General features: G+C 39.4%; 1 protein-coding gene across 7 annotated transcripts in view; it reads left to right on the top strand.

Moving 5' to 3' along the window:
- STAG3 (stromal antigen 3) overlaps positions 1-19284 on the top strand; it is a 147617-nt gene that overhangs the window by 80001 nt on the left and 48332 nt on the right. The gene's annotated exons all lie outside the window — the stretch shown is intronic.

The following is a 19284-nucleotide window of genomic DNA, read 5'->3' on the forward strand; positions in this document are numbered from 1 at the left end:
TTTTAGTTGCAAAGGAACAGATGAAGAAATTAGGGCTTACTTGATCATTTTTTTCCCCTTTAATCCTTCAAACTAGTCCAGAAATTATAGGTTATGTCCATCAACCAGCAGGTGAAGGTAACATAGTAGATGACGGCAGATAAAGACCCGAATGGTCCATCCAGTCTGCCCAACCTGATTCAATTTAAATTTTTTTTTTTTTTTCTTCTTAGCTATTTCTGGGCGAGAATCCAAAGCTTTACCCGGTACTGTGCTTGGGTTCCAACTGCCGAAATCTCTGTTAAGACTTACTCCAGCCCATCTACACCCTCCCAGCCATTGAAGCCCTCCCCTGCCCATCCTCCTCCAAACGGCCATACACAGACACAGACCGTACAAGTCTGCCCAGTAACTGGCCTAGTTCAATCTTTAATATTATTTTCTGATTCTAAATCTTCTGTGTTCATCCCACGCTTCTTTGAACTCAGTCACCGTTTTCCTCTCCACCACCTCTCTCTCTCTTTCTTTGTCTTTCTCTCTCTCTCTCTTTCTTTCTTTGTCTTTCTCTCTCTCTCTTTCTTTGTCTTCCTCTCTCTCTCTTTCTTTGTCTTTCTCTCTCTCTCTTTCTTTCTTTGTCTTTCTCTCTCTCTCTCTCTCTTTCTTTGTCTTTCTCTCTCTCTCTCTCTCTCTCTCTTTCTTTGTCTTTCTCTCTCTTTCTTTCTCTTTCTCTATTTCTTTCTTTGTCTTTTTCTTCCTTTCTCTTTCTGTCTCTTTTTGTTTCTCTCTCTCATAGTAACATATAGTAGATGACGGCAGATAAAGACCCGAATGGTCCATCCAGTCTGCCCAACCTGATTCAATTTAAATTTTTTTTCTTCTTATCTATTTCTGGGCAAGAATCCAAGGCTTTACCCTGTACTGTGCTTGGGTTCCAACTGCCGAAATCTCTGTTAAGACTTACTCCAGCCCATCTACACCCTCCCAGCCATTGAAGCCCTCCCCTGCCCATCCTCCACCAAATGGCCATACACAGACACAGACCATACAAGTCTGCCCAGTAACTGGCCTAGTTCAATCTTTAATATTATTTTCTGATTCAGGTAGAGAATACAGAACTGTGCTGTGCTCTATAAGATCTGTGTGCAGCTCCAGCAATCCAGTACTTAGGACTCCTTTTAATAAGCCACGTTAGGGCATTAACGCGCGGAATAGCGCACCCTAAATTGCCCCGCACGCTAGACGCTAACGCCAGCACTGAGCTGGCGTTAGTTCTAGCTGCGCAGCGCGGGTTTAGCGTGCGCTAAAAAACACTAACGCAGCATAGTAAAAGGAGCCCTTAGATGTCAAAGCAGAGGAATAACTTGACCGGCAAAAATATACAATTTTTGTCGGTTTTTAGGCAAGCTATAATGTATGAATGAGTACAACAAAGTTTAAAAACTTCTGAAAAGATAGCTCTGAGGTATGAACTGTGAAGTTAGCATTAGGATAAGCTGTTGAAATACTCGGGTATAAGTTGAGGGCAGTTGCAGAATACAGCGGTCAGGTTGATTTTCGGGTTGAAGAAATACAAGCCTGTAACATCTTCTTATCGAGTGCTTCACTGGCTGTCGATGGAGGCGCGTGCGAAGTTTAAGTTTGGCTGCTTTTGTTTTAAGGTTTTGTTTGGTTTAGCTCCTAAATATATAACTGAGCTCTTCTTTTTTTTTTGCAACCAGTAAACATAAGAGAAGCTCACATTTGCATTTTGTCTTCCCGCCTGTTAGAGGATGTAAACTTAAAAAACATCATCAACATCTTTTCTCTTATCAGGCAGCATCTGAAAACATATCTGTTCTCGAAATATTTAGGTAGCTGATTTGTAAGAATTTTATTATGTATTATTCAGATTTTTTAGGGTATTAGCTATTGATTTATATTAGTTTCTTTTACTTTATTGTATTCTTTTTAATTATTGTAAACCGCATAGAACTTTATGGCTTTGCGGTATTTAAGTTGTTGTTATTATTTTAGGACTAAAAATGATCAAAAAAATGCTGTGACCCGTATTTAAATCAAGTCTGTGTCTCACATTACTCCCTCTCTCCTCCTCCCCCTCTAACTCTAGGTCAAACATTGCTTCCTTTTTCTTTGTGCCCCCTCCAGAATCTCCCCCATCACCCTTCCCATAGTCCACAGCGTCACAAATTTCAGTTGTGGTCAGAACAGTCTGTTTCTGTTTGACTTTCAGCTAAATCAGATTTCAGTATGTGAAAATTATATATTTAATCTCTCGCTGATAAGTGTTCAATTTAGTTTTATTCACCTGTAATAGGAGCAGGTTACACATTTACTGCCTCTTACTGGAGAACAGAGCAATGAAGAACACTTAAATTTAGTGTAATAGAATTTTCTGTGATTTTGGTTAGCACTCTGAATTTATTGTTTGCTTACTTACATTTCCCTGTGACCAGATCTAAATTCTAGCTCCTGAAATTATACTGATAGGCAGTGGAGACAAGCCCAGCGTTAGAAAAATAAAACTAAATTTATTCACAAGCCAATATAGCAACCTTGATTGAACAGAGATGTTCAGCATGTTGATAACAAATGCACAAGCAGGATAACTCAGAGAAAAGCAGCAAACACGTCATTTAAACCTAAATAATTGTCAAATATAAAAAGTAAATTAGACGACACACACATGCCCTGGCCCCGGGCCACAATTAGACCTGCATATTACTCAATAACTTGTAAAGCTTGTATTTATACCTGATAAAAGCAAGTCTCTCCTTCCTTGGATGAAGGTGAGTCATTAGATGCTGGGGCTGGAAAGGCAGGCTCTGTGGTTTTCCAGATGTAGTGAGATGCAGAGATGTTTATGAGCTGCCACCCCTAATCTGATTGGATTATCAGATGATTTCTGGTCTCTAACATGCTAATTTCCCCAGGGATCATGACCCTGAGGTTGTGGTAAACAAATTGGTTCTGGCTCCAGATGTTATGACTTGAAGAACTACTACTAATCACATATACTGGACAGACAGACATGACATGCAGGGTTGGGGATGCAGAACCCAAGGTGAGAGGAGTTAGGAGTCGAAAGCACTCTCGAAGAGGTGGACTCTTAACTGGGCCTTGAACGCTGCCAGAGACGAAGCCCGCCGTAGGGATTTGGGCAGCTTGTTCCAAGCATACGTCATTCTGGAGGGTTTTCTCTGAATCCAGGTGTGTAAATGCTGGATCAACTTGTTTAGGAGTCATTGTTCCATGACTGCCTACCTATTACATTAATCAAGTGGGGAAGGGAACTTTTTTACTGATATTGCAGAACTTGGCAAATACTGACAGTTTCATGTTGAATTAAGGCAGCCTTTGAATTATGGATTGCAAGAAATATAAGAAGGGGATCACGAACAGATCTGAAAAGGTTATCATGCCATTATACCGAGCCATGGTATGCCCCCATCTGGAATACTGCGTCCAACACTTGTCGCTGTACATGAAAAAGGACATAGTACTACTTGAAAGGGTCCAGAGAAGAACAACAAAAATGATTAAAGGACTGGGGGAGTTGCCATACAATGAGAGGCTAGAGAAACTTGGCCTCTTCTCCCTTGAAAAGAGGAGACTGAGAGGGGACATGATCGAAACATTCAAGATATTGAAGGGAATTGACTTAGTAGAGAAAGAAAGATTGTTCACCCTCTCCAAGGTAAAGAGAAAGAGAGGGCACTCGCTAAAGTTAGAAGGTAAAAGATTCTGTACAAACGTAAGGAAGTTCTTCTTCACCCAGAGAGTAGTAGAAATCTGGAATGCTCTTCCGGAGGCTGTCATAGGGGAAAGCACCCTTCAGTGATTCAAGAAAAGGTTGACTAAGTTCCTACTGGAACAGAACAGGTAAGGCTAGACTCAAATAGGGCACTGGTCTTTGACCTAAGGGCTGCCGCATGAGAGGACTGCTGGGACGATGGACCACTGGTCTGACCCAGCAGCGGCAATCTTATGTTCTTTTTTTATTTTTTATTTATTCATTTTTGAATTCGTACAAGTGAATTAAACATAATACAAACAACTTTCATAAATCACTTGTATTTACAATCAAATATTCTTGTAATATAAAATAAATACCCCCCCCAATACCAATCTTATGTTTTTAATAACAAGCTCTATCAGTAGCTACAGGCAAGGGTCTTACCCATTACACATCACTCTCTCTTTTTTTTTTTTATATTCATTTTAAAACTGACAAATAAACTGACATCACTCTCTCATACTTAACATTTGCAAATTCACTAAAGTAAATGTTTAACAAATCATTCACGCTTCTTCTCCAAGGAGAGTTTTTGTTTTATTTAGGAATTAATATTTCTCAGCACCCACATATACTCCTGTTTTTCATTTACAAAAAAAAATAATCAAAATTTCACTCGCCAACTCTTTCCATACCAACCAATTCAATTAAAATTCCTCTTTGTGCCTACTGGTTGAACCATCATCCAATCAAATGGCTTCTAGCTGCCTCCAGATCACCTGCTAATTGTCATGCACATTTCTCTGTAGGCATACCCTCCTCTCAATGTACTGTGTTTTCAATACAAACTTTCAACCAGTCAGAACATTTTCAGATTTTAAACAATTTCTACTTTTTTTTTTTTTTTTTTTTAATCATTTCTCAGTCTCATCTTCATGCCTTCTGCAAACCTCTTCTGTTTAATCTGAACACTGTACAAGCTCACCCTGATTTAAAAGTTCTTCCTGCAGAAGGGACATATAGAGCACTGTCTCTCTCTCAAGCAACTTCAGCATAGCCAGAGTCTGTCTACTGTACTTCAATGAAGCTAACAGTAACAAGAGTGCTCTGGCACTAAGACTGACCCATAGGTAAGACAAAAAAAATTATTGACTTTTATATACTATAAATGATGGGGTGGGTTTCTGAACTAGTCTAATTTCTCCTTCCTCAATGTCCTACAACTAGTCCAGAAATTTCAGGATGTGAAAAGCAGTTCTTGCCATAATACAGCATTTTGCAAGGCTGCTATAGCTGTCCTGTAATGCTTAAAGAGAACTAAATTGCAGTGCAGATATCAGATGATGAAACTGAACTTGACTGAGCCCAAGAAAGTGCTGCTCCTCTTGTCGAATGAGCCTTTTAAGAAGGCTGATGACCTAACAGAAGCTAAGCCAATGCTACTGTTTGTTTCAGCCAGCTAGAAATTGTAAGTTTAGAAGCAGCCTCCTCTCCCATCCTTAACTTTCCAAACAAAACAGAAAGTCTGACTAATTTATGAAAGTTGTCTGTTGCTTCCAATTACATGATCAATGCTCTTTTAACATATAAAAGCATCAAGGAAGAGAACTGAACCCCCAGTTATCCTTATGAAAGGAAGGAAGGTCTACCAAGTGATTCAAGTGAAACAGAGAGATGGCCTTCAGAAGGAAAGAAAGGGCAGTTCGAATAGAAACCCCTGCTTCAGAAAAGTGAAGAAAAGAAACTCTGCAGGAGAAGGCTTGAAGTTCAGAAATCCTCCTAGCTGAAGGGATTGCTGAAGAGTTTAGGACTAAATTTAGATTCCATTCTGGACAAGTAGTATGAAGGGGAGTATGCAGATGACCGATTCCTCTCAAGAGTTGAATGACATCGAAGGAAATATGGATACGCTGTCATGTCTAATCTGAATGTCTTTATCAGATTTAAACATTGAGAAGCACTCTTCATTTATTTATCAGTGCCCTTTCTCCCTTTCCCCTTACCGTCGGATGCCTAGGGTTGAGCTTGTTTTTGTCATTTCTCTCCAAGTTCAGGACGGGATCTCTTTCCTCATTCCCAGGACTCAGTTTGAGAATTGTATGATAGGTCCTGCCTATTTTTAAAGGAGAGGGAGGGTAGATAAGTGTGCGTTTCAATAACCTTAATTTAAGATGTTAAGCTTCTTACAACGGACATGGCGCTCCAAGCACAGGAATGGCTGAATACCTGCATGACACGCTACATAGGATGGACTTTGATAGGGGTAGTAGGAAAATGAATATGTGCATAGAAGCTGTGAAAATAACTGGCATTCATAAGTTTTCAATAACGATAACTTTCCTGATGCTCCTGGAAGTTCTGTGGTTTTGTCCTATAACCGGAGATGTTGCTGTTTAGCTTTGGTAACAAAACTGAGATGATCTCTGGTAGTAAACTAAACTAAATCTTGGGTTTATATACTGCGCCATCTTCACATTTGTGGAGCTCAGCACGGTTTACATACTAAAGAAGGGCCTATTAAAGTGGAGTGCCAATGTTTATCTGTCATGGATATGTAGAATATTGTTAACACAAGAGTTATATTTTAATGTCCTTAGGTATGCAGCTTGTCTCTCTTTTCTTTAACAATTGCCTATAAAGATAGCAGGAGCGGAGATTGGGGTTTTATGTTTGGAATCATCTGAATCAAGCTATAGATTAAATAAAGTTTGATTTGAATTTCTAGTCCCTTAGAGTCCATAGAGGGAAATGGATATCATCCTTTATGGGTATATTATAAGTTAATGATTATAAAAATGAATAAAGTATTATTAATTTTAAATGTTTTAAAAGGTAATTGTAAAATGGATATTATATAATTCATAGTTTAATTTTAACTGTATAAGTTATATAGGAATCATAATTATTTTTAAGATCTCTTAATTCATGTGAGTAATCTTAATTATAGTATACATTCAGGATTTATATAAAATCTATAATATATGGTATAATATTTGGGAAGTTTAGTTTCATATGTATGTGGAAATTTTATTTATTTTTGTTTTAGGTAAATGAAATTCTTCATAATTTCTTAAAAATATGAGTTCATTAGTTATATTAACACTTTTATAAATGATTCATAAATTAATTTGGATAGCTTAATATAGTTCAATAAGAATATTTCTTAATTTATCCTGTTTGGGGTTCTTCATAACTTGATTCCATATGTGCGTTTCCAAGTTTTTATCATTATTCAAGGGGGGTTGGGTGGATATAATGATTAGGGATGGGAGGGTAGGGAAAGAAAGGGTTGAAGAAGAAAAATTTATTTTTTTAAAGTTTATAAACTGTATAATGGTGTCTAATCATATAAATTTACATAAATTTAATTATTATTGTTAGATTATATATCTGGCGATAGATGGAGATTAAAGTATTTTCGTTGAATGTCAATGGCCTTAACCATCAAATAAAAAGGAAAAAAAATGTTAACTTTCTTAAAACAACAAAATGCTGATTTGTATTTTATTCAAGAGACACACCTATAAATGGTGGAATCAAGAAAACTGGAAGGGGGTTGGGTATGTCAGAATTTTTTTGCCCCTGCTGTTGGCAAAAAAGCTGGGGTACCCATATTAATAAATAAAAAATGTACAGCTGATTTTCAGCTGATTGATTCAGATCCTTTGGGAAGGTGGGTACATGTGAGGATGAGCATGGGAAATGATACCCTAGAACTGTTTAATGTGTATGCCCCAAATACGAATCAAATGGAATTTTTAAAGAAATTACAACAACTTCTACTCCCACTGGCTGCTTCTAAATTAATAGTGGCTGGAGATTTCAATGCTGTAATGGATCCATTATTGGATTAAAAACCCAAGTAAAATTATAAAGTCATTAGGGTTAGATAATTTGGCACAATCTTGTAATTTAATAGATATACATAGTAACATAGTACTGGCGTATACTTCATTTTGATGATTGGGAATTTTCTTTTTGTTCACAAGTTCATAAGTTCACAAGTTCAATTGGCGTTTAGCCAATTTTTTGTTTACTACAATGATCCACTACAAATCAAGTACATATAAAAGCTAAGTGCGAATTTTTAATGTTATTTATTTCACGTAGCACTTTATTACAGCTTCTTGCACATTTGTAGTTTTGCACATGAAAATACCGGCTCGATGAAAGATACCATGTACCTGTATGAGTTATGTCTGGATACTCAAGTGTCTTGAACATTACAGGGTTCTGAGAGCGGTATAGAATAGCAAGATTATAGTAAGTCTGTATGGAGATTTGATAATACATTGATTGCTGATAGAGAATGACACGGTGGCGGTTACCCGCGGCTAGCCGCGTTTAGCCGCGGGTAACCCGCCAAAAACTGGTCACCGCAAGTTCGGGGAGCGGTGAATGGTGGCACGGGGCGGTGAACAATTTTGAACGTGCGGTGACCGAGCGTTCGAACCGGCAGCCCACTCTCTCCCGCTGGCCGTCCATGTATCTCCCTTCCTCCTTTTCCCTTACCTTTTCTTCTTAAAATGGCGATTTCTATAAGGCTACCAGCTGTATTACAGCCGGATCCTTGAAGTCGCGTTGCTTTGCCTGCTGGTAAAAGTCTCCTCTGACGCAACTTCCTGTTTCCGGTTGCATCGGAGGAGACTTCTAGCAGGCAACCCGATGCGACTTCAAGGCTCCGGCTGTAATACAGCTCGTAGCCTTATAGAAATCGCCATTTTAAGAAGAAAAGGTAAGGGAAAAGGAGGGAAATGCACGGCTGGCCGGCGGGAGGGAGCTGCTGGACTGCTTGAAGGGTGCTGGGGGTGGGGGAATGGAGAGGAGAAGACGCTGAAGACGGGAACGGGGCCGGGGCGGTGACGGGGCGGTGAAGGGGACGGCAGAGACGGGGACAGGGCGGTGAAAGGGACAGTGGGGCGGGGCGGGGCAGAGGATGGTGGTCCAGGGACGGGGCGGTGACGGGGACAGAATTTTTCCCCGTGTCATTCTCTAATTGCGGATTCAAATTTCCTTGAAGAATTCAAATTAAAAATGACTGAATTTTTTCAATTTAATACTTCAGAAAATATTAACATAGAAATATTATGGGATGCATTTAAAGCTACCATGAGAGGTAGTATTATTTCATATTCGATGTATATTAGAAAACAACTTAAAAAACAATTTTAGAATTTGGAAAAAGAAATTAAACATTTGGAAACTAAATTAGTTGATAAGTGGGAGCAGAGTACCCTATGAGCTTTATTAAAAGCTAAGGGTAAATATAATGAGATATCTTCAAAATTTGTAAGGAAAGATTTGTTTTCCCAATAAACTCTGTATTATGGAAGCTCAAATAAAGCGGGAAGATTATTGGCAAATTATCTTAAAGCAAAGAAAAGAAGAACAAATTATTGCAATAAGGATGAGAATGGAGAGATGCATACTAAAATTGGAAATATTTTAAGTCAATTTCTAAATTTTTATAAAGACCTATATTCTTCTGAGCCTTATGGAGATAGGGAAAAAGACGATTTAGAATTTTTGAATCTAATTAATGGACCGAAGGTTCCTGAACATATAAAAAGAAGTTTAGAAGAGCCTATATCACTAAAAGAACTAGAAATAGCGTTGAAGTCTCTTAGAGTTGGATCCGCTCCAGGTGGTGATGGTTTTACAGTAGAGTTTTATAAATCATTTCAAATTACCCCATTACCTCATTTATTAAATTTATATCAATCCCAACTAACTAAGGGTTGCATTACAGGTACTATGGCAGAATCATTAACAATCGTTTTGCCAAAGCCAAATAAGGATCACACTTTGGTTTCAAACTACAGGCCTATTTCGCTAATCAATGTTGATGGAAAACTTTTAGCTAAGACATTGGCTTTATGCTTAGCTAAGGCTCTCGCTTTTATTATTGATATGCACCAAACGGGATTTGTTGCTAAGAGACATTCTTCAAATAATACCAGATTGGCTTTCCATATGTTGAATTTAACAAAATACTCCTAGAATTGGCTAAATCCCCTTATGCCTGAGCTAGAAGTCTGTAGATATAATAAATACAAGGACAACAACGGGGTTAAGATCAAAGACATCAGTATGAGCCCGCCATAAATCGTGGGAACCTTTGGCTCAGGCTAAGTCTCAAAGGTGACAAAAGCCATGAATGATCCAGCTTTTTCTGTGTCCTTGGATGCAGAGAAAGCCTTTGATTGGGTTGAGTGGACTTTCATGTATCAAGCATTAGATTGGTTTGGCATAGGTTCGGGATTTATACAAATGATTCAGATGTTGTATAGCTTTCCTGCTGCAAGACTGTATATTAATAATAACTTATCAGAGCGGTTTAACTTGCAGAGTGGGGTTAGACAAGGCTGTTCATTATCTCCTTTGCTTTTTGATATTGTATTAGAACCCTTGTTATTAGCCATTCAACAAGCAAAGGGGATTCAGGGGATTCCTGATACAGATTGGGAATATAAAGTCTCTGCATATGCAGATGATATACTGCTTTATTTGAGAAATCTGGAAACTACCATTCCATGCTTGCTGGAGTTGATAGAGAAATTTGGAAAATTTTCAGGATATAAGATAAATTGGAGCAAGTCAGAAATTCTTCCACTTAATGTACATTGTACTAAGGGTTTGTTTGATTCATTCTCATTTGTGTGGAAAGAAGATGGATTAAAATATTTAGGTATTAGAATAAAAAATACAGTGGAAGACACAATGAAAGAGAATGAAAATTTTTTATTAAAAAAAGTAACAGAAATGTGTGAGCAATGGAATCCTTTACATCTTTCTTGGTAGGGGAAAGTCCAAACTATTAAAATGATGATATTGCCTGTGGTTTGTTATCAAATGAGTATGATACCAGTTTTCTTTAATGGGTCCTTTTATAAAAAAAATTAAATGGTATTCTTACAAAATTTATTTGGCTGGGTAAAATGTCTAGAATTGCTTTAGTATCTTCACAAAAACCAATTGCGGAGGGTGGAGTAAATTTTCCCAACTTTTATAGGTATCATCAAGCCTATATTTTATGCCAGGGTATGTATTGGTCCTCCCAGAGCTCATGGAAAATACCCCAGATTGGTTATATTTGAAATGGTGACTTATGTTTTCTTTATATTTATCTCATGTTCTCAGTATCAAGATGCCTAGAATATACAAAGAGAACAGAATATTAATGGATACTTGGAAAACATTGCGTTATGTCAGTAACTTAATACCTAACCCAATACACAAATCAACAAATCAATCTATATGTTTAAGCTCCAAGATTCAAATTGGCGGATTTAAAGTCATGTGGAAGCATTGGATTATTGCTGGTATACAGATTTTAAATGATATTTCAAATGGTAAACTGCTTGATTTTTCACAGTTGCAACATAAATATGGTCTTAATAATTCAGAAAGCTTTAGATGGTTGCTACTGAAGCAGGCTATTCAGGAGGGGTTCCCTGAATGGAAAATGCTCAATAATCAGAATAGTACATTAGGTAGATTGTGAGCCCATTGGGACAGACAGGGAAAAATGCTTGAGTACCTGAATAAATTCATGTAAACCATTCTGAACTCCCCTGGGAGAACGGTATAGAAAAATTGAATAAATAAAAATAAAATAAAATAGTCTGGAATTCTTATGCTTTCAGGCGGATTTCTTGGGACACCAAGCCGCACAGTGATATAAATTGATTTCTGGATTTACGAACAAAAAGCCAAAAACTGGTCTTAGAGACATTTGGAATATTGAGATTGTAACCAGATAGGTATCGTGTCTGACCTGGGTCCAGCTAAAGTTCCTACTAAGACACAAAAGAAACCCCGGAAGGGAATGGACAAGGATTGGTCTAGGGATGATTTTCAGGTTAACCACCAGGGGGAGCCTGAAATCCACAAGGATCTCCTGGAAGAGCAGTTTCTAGGTCACCACAGGAGGAGCCCAAGAGCCCCAGGCAGGTCTGCTGACTCAGGTAGAGTAGGGCGTGTCCCTGGAGTACAAAAACCAGCTGCTGAGAGCAAGCAGACAGGCAGGCTAGGGAGAAGGTTCATACCTTTCCTCCCTGAGAGTCTCCTCGGGCCAAGCAGGGATGATACAGCCTCACCTATGGAGGTACAGGAGGCTGGAGAAATGCTGGAGGAAGTTCTTTCTGATGCTGATCTTCCAATGGAACTTGACAACCTGCCTGAGGAAATGAGTCCTTGTGAGGAAGCCATGGAGGTTGGTCTTTCCATCAGCTGCAAGTCCTAATTGGCAGAAACAGTGAGTGTGTTTTCAGCTCCTTTGATTGAAAGTGACTGTGTGCTGAAACTAGACCTTTTGGGATTTTTGCTTTTCTTTTTCTTTTATGAAGCTGAAGGTGTCAGTTTTTGGGAGAGGTTTGCTGTTACCTGGGAGGGCATTTTGTAGGCTATATTATAGCTAAATGAAAGCAAACCTGTGACACTCTCATTGCCTGGCAGTTTAGTGTAGGGCTGCCAGAGGCTTCACTATAGGAGCACTGTGGACAGTGAATCCAGTGCCTTGAACTCTATTTTGTACTACACTGTATAACCTGTATACACTGTTGGGAGCAGGTTGCCTTGAGTTCTGAGGTGAGACCAAACCTCAGAGGGGTGAAATAAGGAGAGCAGCTGGACTTTATATTTGAACTGTTTTGATGCTCTTTCTTTTGATTTTGGACTGCTTGAAGATTTATGGTCTACTTACCTGTTTGTTGGGATTCATGATTTTCCTGATTTTTATGTTTGAAAAGAATAAACCTGAGGTATTCTGATTTAGAACCTTTTGAGAGGACTGTGATTTTTGTTTTTCTAAATTGGTGTCAGTCCAAGCCTGCAGGGTGACTCCAGCCTGGGTCACACGTTAGTGCTATTATTTGTTGTAACCACTGAGGGGTACTGTAGAGTCCCGGTTAGACCATAGTACCGGTTACAAGATTAAGCATCAAATTTCTGCGTCTCAATGGCCACGAATTTGGTCTTGGAGAATAAGATGTACAGTGTCCGCATCTATGAGACAAACTTGTTCTTTTTGTTACATAGAGCATTTTGGACCCCCGTTCGATTACAAAAGTTAGATAGCTCTAAGTCTAATAGATGCTGGCATTGTAATCTGGAAGCAGGGACTTTGGATCATTTAATATTTTATTGTCCCTTTTAGAAATCAATTTGGTCTCAAATTTTTTTTTTTCATTCTTTATTCATTTTTCATCTTTCAATAAGTGTAAAATTATTAAACAATTGACATTGAATGCATCACTTGAAATATTATCATTTATAATGTTAATACATAAAATTTAATCCCTCCCCTCCCATCCCTTCAATCTCATGTTCAATCAAATATATCACATAAAAATTATTTCCTTTTTAAACTAAACTTTTAATAAAATTCAAATCCCCTCATTCACAATTGTACTTATAAAGTAGAATGGTATCTATTCATTACAATATTTAGTTAATGGCCCCCATATCTTTTTAAATTTATTGTAACTCCCCTTTTGTATAGCTATTCTCTCCATTTTATAAATATGACATAACGAATTCCACCAGAAATAATAATTTAGTCTGTTCCAATTTTTCCAATTACTTGTGATCTGTTGTATGGCGACTCCTGTCATTATCAATAAAAGCTTATTATTATTTGATGATATTTGGCTCTTTGTTCTCATTGATGTACCAAATAAAATCGTATCATATGATAATGCTACATGGTTCTCTAATAAACAATTAATTTGGGACCAAATTGATTTCCAAAAGACCATGATAAAGGGACAATAGAATAATAAATGATCTAAAGTCCCTGCTTCAAGATTACAATGCCAGCATCTATTAGACTTAGAGCTATCTAACTTCTGTAATCTAACTGAGGTCCAAAAAGCTCTATGTATTAAAAAGAACCAAGTTTGTCTCATAGATGCGGACACTGTACATCTCATCCTCCAAGACCAAATTTGTGGCCATTGAGACGCATTAATTTGATGTTTGATCTCAATGCTCCAAATGTCCCTAAGTCCAGTTTTAGGGTTTTTATTTACAAATCCGCTTATCAATTTATACCACTGTGGGGCTTGGTGTCCCAAGAAGTCCACCTGAAAGCATAAAAATTCTAAACTATATTGCGTATTAAGAATCTTCCATTCAGGGAACCCTGCCTGAATGGCTTGCTTCAGTTGCAGCCATCCTAAAGCTTTGTAATTTATTAAGACCAAATTTATGTTGCAACTGTGAAAATTCAAGCAGTTTACCATTTGAAATCACATCACCTAGAATCCGTATACCTGCTATCATCCAATGCTTCCAGATGACCTTAAATCTGCCAATTTGAATCTTGGAGTTTAACCATATAGTTTGATTTGTCAAATTATAAATTGGAATAGGTGTTAACTTGCTGACATATCGCAGAATTTTCCATGTGTCCATAAATATTCTATTTTCTTTATACAATCAGGGCGTTTTAATGCTGAGAACATGACATAAACGTAAAGGAACATGAGTCGCCATTCCAACCACAACCAATCTGGGGTATTATCAATGAAATCTGGGAGGACCCAATACATACCCTGGCGCAAAATATAGGCTTGATGATACCTATAGAAATTGGGAAAATTTACCCCACCCTCCGCAATTGGTTTTTGTAAAGATACTAAAGCAATTCTAGGAGTTTTTCCCAGCCAAACAAATTTTGTAAAAATACTATTTAATTTTTTATAAAAGGACCCCTTAAAAACAACTGGTAACATTCCCATCTGATAACAAACCACAGACAATATCATCATTTTAATAGTTTGAACTCTTCCCCACCAAGACAGATGTAGTGGATTCCATTGCTTGCACATTTCTGTTACCTTCTGCAATAAAGATTTTTCATTTTCTTTCATTGTATCTTCCAGCGTATTTTTTATCCAAATTCCTAAGAATTTTAATCCACTTTCCTTCCAAACAAAAGAAAATGAATCAAACAAGCCTTTTGTACAATACGGGGGTAATAATAAAAAAAAAAAAGTCTAAAAAGTGTCCTAAATGGCTACTTGGACGATCAAAAGCCTGATCGTCCAAGTACCGATAACCAAAGCTGGTTTTTAGACGTATCTAAAAACAGCTTAGGCCTTTCCCCTGCCTCTAAACGCACAGAGAGAAAAGAGGTGTGTTTAGAGGAGGGGAAAGGGCGGGCAGTGGGCGGGAGGTGGGCCGACCTACACCTAGGCGTACAACACCTATAACCAAAACAATTTAGTCGGCACTTAGACCTGTTTGACTTAGATGAAAGAAAACCAGGTCTAAGTGCCGAAAAAGGGGCCGCTGAGCTGATGGCCGCTGGCGCCATCAGTTCAGCGGCCCGGCAACCTAACCATCGCGGCAGGAGAAATGCCTCATTTCCCCTACCGCGATGCCATCACTCCTCTAACCGAACTGCCGTGACCCGTGAAAGAAATTCAAGTAACATGTACAAATTTTTAATGATGTAATATTGTGTACTTGATGTAAGATGGAAAAATGAATAAAGAATTAAAAAAAAAAAAAAGTTGAATGATATCTGGATGAGCCACTAAGAAGGTATTTTGTAAGTGATCTCCAAAAACAAATTAAAACTAAGCTAAGATGCAACCTAAACTTTTCAAAGATCCCAGGGATAACCCTTTCTTAAGCCCCATCCTGAAGAAAGACCAAAAATCAGAGGAATGGAGGAATTAAATGGCAAAATAGCCCTTTCAGAACACTAGCCTTCAGAAGTTCTCCAGACTCTGGTGTATGCCCTAAAAGTTGAGTGCTGCTTTGCTTGAAACAGTATAGTAGTAATGGAGCAGGCAGCTAGAGGTGTAGATGCTGAAATGCCCACTAAAATAATGTTAATCAGGGCTGAGAAAATGGGTGCTGAAGTCGCAGAGAATGATTCAGACATTCAAATACTTGAAGGGTATTAATGTAGAACAAAATATTTTCCAGAGAAAGGAAAATGGTAAAACCAGAGGACATAATTTGAGGTTGAGGGGTGTAGATTCAAGAGCAATGTTAGGAAATTCTACTTTACGGAGAAGGTGGTGGATGCCTGGAATGCGCTCCCAAGAGAGGTGGTGAAGAGGAAAACGGTGACAGAATTCAAAGAAGCGTGGGATGAACACAGAGGATCTAGAATCAGAAAATAATTGTAAATATTCAACTAAGGGCAGACTTGCATGGTCTGTGTCTGTATATGGCCATTTGGGGGAGGATGGGCTGGGGAGGGATTCAATGGCTGGGAGGGTGTAGATGGGCTGGAGTAGGTTTTGACGGAGATTTTGGCACTTGGAACCCAAGCACAGTACTGGGAAGAGTTTTGGATTCTTGCCCAGAAATAGCTAAGAAGAAAAAAGCAAGTCAAGATATAGAAAGGGGCAGAGGTGAGAGATAACTCCGCCCACCCCTCCGACGTTAGCAGCACCCCGCAGCCGATCTCCCCCACAAAAGGGGAGGAGCCAATGGTGCGCAGCCGTATGGCGCGCGGCAAAGGCGCTCGCCTTAGCGAGAACACCTTTGCGAAGGGCCTCAAGAAGGGCAGAGTCAGGACATCAAGGAAGGGCAACAATGTAAGGAAACCAACAACTAACACAGCAAAAACAATCAATAAGAACTTAAAAAGCAAAACAAAGCAGACACAGAGGGCACTTACATACGTAACAACAGCAGGTCATACGTAAACTGTTAACTTAAATAGGAACACCAGCCAACACAGAACACCACAACAAAACTCAACACTAGACAAAAGTGACACATTAGGAGTAGATACAGGGCACAACATACAACAAAGGGAATAAGAAAGTAGCAAGCAGCAGACACAGAAGAACACACATACTCACACAGGTACAAAAGTACCAGTAAAGAAGAGAGGACTCCAAAAAAAAAAAAAAAAAAAAGCGAACGACAATGGAAGCAGAGGGAATCCAGAAGATGAGCTTTCCAGTGTTTTGGACAGACTGTCATATGTATGACAACCTCCCCTTGGGGAGAGAGTCATATGTATGCGGTCAGTGTCAGGAGCTGAAAAGCTTGAAGAAGGAAGTCAAGCGACTAGAGAACAAGATACAGGAGCTAGAAGGACTTTACACCATGGAGGACCCAATCAAGACAACTTAGGACTTCATGAATGAGAGACACATTGAGGAGGAAGTCAGGGAACTCGAGAAATTCATTGAGGAAGCCTACAGGAGGAGGGTGGAAGAGAACGAACTTCAGGTGAAAGATGAACATAAGCATTGCCTCTGCCGGGTCAGCCCAGTAGTCCGCTCCCGCGGCGGCCCCCCAGGTCCATGACCTGTAAGTTCTCCACCACCTAAATTGTTTATACCCTAATCCTGAAGTACCCTGTATAGTAACCCTCTATCTATACCCTGTAATCCCTTTCTCCAACATCAATATGGAAGGGAGAACAAGAAACAGGAGACCCTGAAGAAGACACCCACAGAGGAACACCGCAGGAGGGGGAGGAAATGGCTAGTGGATGCCCAGAAGAAGAAGAAGAAGCAGCGAAGCACACTGAGGACATAGAAAAAGAAGCAGCAAAGCACTCCAAGGACATTGAACTGAGACCGAAGCGTAAATTGAAGAGGGGAAAGTCTGCGATCCTAGTGGGAGACTCAATCCTGAGGCATGTGTACAGCCACATAGCAGGAGAGAGAAAGGATCGACTAGTGACCTGCCTCCCAGGAGCAAGAACAAAGGACATCATTGACAAAATTGGAAAGATCCTGGAAGGAGTGGAGATGGAAGAGACTACAGTAATGATCCACATCGGGACAAATGATGTCAGCAGGAGAGACTACAGAAGAAGTGTGCTGATAGAACAGTTCAAGATTCTGGGAAGGAAGTTGAAGATGAGAACTCAGAAGATAGCGTTCTCAGAGATCCTACTGGTACCGAGGGCAGATGTGAAAAGGCAGGAGGAACTACAATCAATAAATGCATGGATGAGGAGATGGGTGTGAGGAAGAGGGGTTCCTCTTAGTGAGGAACTGGACAACATTCTGTGGCAAGAGCAAGCTTTACAGGAGAGATGGACTGTACCTGAGTGCGGCGGGAACAAGATTACTAGCAAACAACGTCATGAGAGGAATAGAGCAGGCTTTAAACTAAGAAGTAGGGGAAAGCCGACAGTTGATTCAGAAGAAAGTATCCCATGAAGATACTAAGGGGGAAAAAGGCTGGGAAGAAACAAAGGTCAAATTACAGGACTTAACTAACCCAGAAGAGGAGGTTAGGGAGATTGTAGCACAAGAGAAGAAACTAAAGATCGAAGCACAGGGAAAGGAAATAAAGACAAGAAAATACCAGGATCTAAATTGCATATATACCAATGCAAGGAGCCTAAGGAACAAAATGGGGGAACTAGAAGTCATGGTCAAAGCAGAGGACATAGACATCATTGGGGTCCCTGAAACATGGTGGAATGAAGATAACAAATAGGATACAGTACTGCCGGGGTACAAGCTCTGTCGCCAGGACAGGTCAGGACAGAAAGAAGGTGGAATAGCCATTTACATAAAAGAAAGCATACATTCGACCAGAGTGGACACAGCAGAGATGACCAACAAACTGGAATCACTATGGGTTAAAATACCTGGAAGAAAAGGGCCTGAGATAAAGATGGGCCTATTCTATCATCCACCTGGACAAACCGAAGATGTCGATGAAGAAATGAAAGCCGAGATGAAGAGAGAATGCAAAAGCAGTAACACGGTTATTATGGGAGACTTCAACTATCCCGGGATAGACTGGAGTCTTGGAAGCTCAAAATGCGCTAGGGAGACAGGATTCCTGGAGGCTACGCAGGATTGCTTCATGGAGCAGCTTGTCAGAGAACCAATGAGAGGGAATACCACTCTGGATCTAATCCTAAGTGGGTTAGAAGGACCTGCAAAGGAAGTGAAAGTAGTGGGACCGTTGAGAAACAGCGATCATAATATGATCAAGTTCAAGGTTAAAGTAGGAATACTGAAGGGAAAGAGAACCATAGCGACAACTTTCAACTTCAAGAAAGGAAACTACGAAGCGATGAGGAGAATGGTAAGGAAGAAACTTAGGAACACCTCCAAGAAATGGCAGACAGTAGAGCAAACCTGGTCTTTTTTCAAGGACACGGTAAGCGAGGCGCAAAATCTGTATATCCCCAGATTCAGAAAGGGGTGCAAAAACAGTCAAGCAAAAGACCCGGCCTGGATAACTAATGAAGTGAAGGAAGCGATAGGCGATAAGAAGACTTCATTCAGGAAATGGAAAACGGACAAAACTGAGGAGAACTGGAAAGACCACAGAAAGTATCAAAAAGAATGTCATCTTGTGGTTAGAAAAGCCAAAAGAGAGTATGAAGAGAGACTAGCCAGGGAAGCACGAACTTTCAAACCATTCTTCAAATATGTTAAAGGGAAGCAGCTGACTAGGGAGGAGGTGGGACCGCTGGACGACGGAGAAAGGAAGGGAGTGGTGAAGGAGGAGAAAGAAGTGGCAGAAAGACTTAACATGTTCTTTTCGTCTGTATTTACGAAAGAGGACACATCCAACATACCGGAACCTGAGCAAATCTTCAAAGGAGACCAAGCAGAAAA

The sequence above is a fragment of the Geotrypetes seraphini genome, chromosome 16, assembly GCF_902459505.1.
Source record: "Geotrypetes seraphini chromosome 16, aGeoSer1.1, whole genome shotgun sequence".
NCBI classification, from domain to species: domain Eukaryota; kingdom Metazoa; phylum Chordata; class Amphibia; order Gymnophiona; family Dermophiidae; genus Geotrypetes; species Geotrypetes seraphini.